Here is a 1,298-nt window from a genome sequence, read left to right as displayed (position 1 = left end):
TTATCCTGTTGGCTATCTTCGTTTTTAGTAATAATTTGAATAAAAATGAAAACTGAGGCTGTGAAAAATCTTGCGGGTATTTGGTTATTAAAAGCTAGGGTAGGTAAGAATGGAGAAACCAGCTCGAGTGCTCTAGAATTTGAAACTACGCAGCTGAAAAAAATCTGCCCCTTCCTTCAGACTTCCTTACAGAGCCCCTCCTCCAACACACACGAACGCGCACATGACCAATGAGGGCACGAGATAAGTTTGTGCACAGATGGAAGGCTGACAGGCAGGTAGGCCATCCAGTTATTTTAGCCGGGCCGGCTCAGATGATTGGTCGTGCTTTTTACAGCGCCACGGCTTCCACAGATGATTTTTTTTAATGTATTTATTGTCAAAGCATTTAAGATATTGATTGCTATCGGGATGTTAAGAGCATTCCATGGAATATAACAAAAAGTGTATCTGAAATAAATTACATACCCCAACTTTAACTGATTCTGCACGTTCTAAAACCAACAAGCTGCTCGAGCAATGTTTTAGGAGTATCCTGTTAAAGGGGGCAAATATGATTGTAGCCTTTGCAGACCATTTACATGCACAAAAACCTATATAACTGACTACAGGAAAAGGAAAACCCCCATAATCATATTAGGGCCTCTTTGAGACTTGAATGACAGGATGATTCATTTTTACAGAATACGTTTAGCTTACTTGCTAAGAGTTGAGTGTGAATATTGATACCACAATCATGTTGGCAGCAAGAATATGAGGTTGAGTCTGCAGTTGGTTAGCTTAGCTTCGCATAAAGACATACATTAGGAGAAAGAAACTAGCCGGGCTCTGTCCAAAGGTACCAGCACCTCTAAAACTCCTGGGGCAGGGGTTGTGTCTCTACTAGTATTTACAAGGCAACCAATGGAGACTATTGGAAGTAACTTCTGTGAAAAAGGATTTCTCTTTGTTTTTAACACTTTAGTTTTAGTGTTAAGCAAATGAGCCGAGTTGTAATGTTTCTTTCTGTTACATTTTGATAAGAGCCATGCTAGCTGTGTTTAGCCTTTGTTCTAAACTAAGCTAATTGGCTGCTGGTAGTAGCTTCAAATAATTAGCACAGACATTTAAGTATTATCAATCTTCTCCTCTAACTGTCAAAGAAACGATTAAGCTGATTTCTTAAAAACTGTAAGATGATCTTAAACATTTTAAAAGTGAACTGCCTTTTATGGTTACATGATGAAACAGGAGAATAAGCTGGTTACTGCACATTTATCCCCACCTTGATGTAACCTTCAAGCCTCAGTGTAGTATCT

General features: G+C 38.9%; 1 protein-coding gene across 1 annotated transcript in view; it reads left to right on the top strand.

Annotated features, from left to right (window-relative positions):
* Positions 1 to 1,298, top strand: part of LOC104950182 (myosin-9-like) — a gene marked incomplete at its 5' end in the record, with an annotated part of 32,729 nt that overhangs the window by 14,338 nt on the left and 17,093 nt on the right. The gene's annotated exons all lie outside the window — the stretch shown is intronic.

The sequence above is a fragment of the Notothenia coriiceps genome, unplaced genomic scaffold, assembly GCF_000735185.1.
Source record: "Notothenia coriiceps isolate Sejong01 unplaced genomic scaffold, NC01 NC01_scaffold00000339, whole genome shotgun sequence".
Taxonomy (NCBI): domain Eukaryota; kingdom Metazoa; phylum Chordata; class Actinopteri; order Perciformes; family Nototheniidae; genus Notothenia; species Notothenia coriiceps.
Note: the sequence above shows the minus strand (reverse complement) of the source record. Positions and strands in the feature narration are given on the sequence as shown.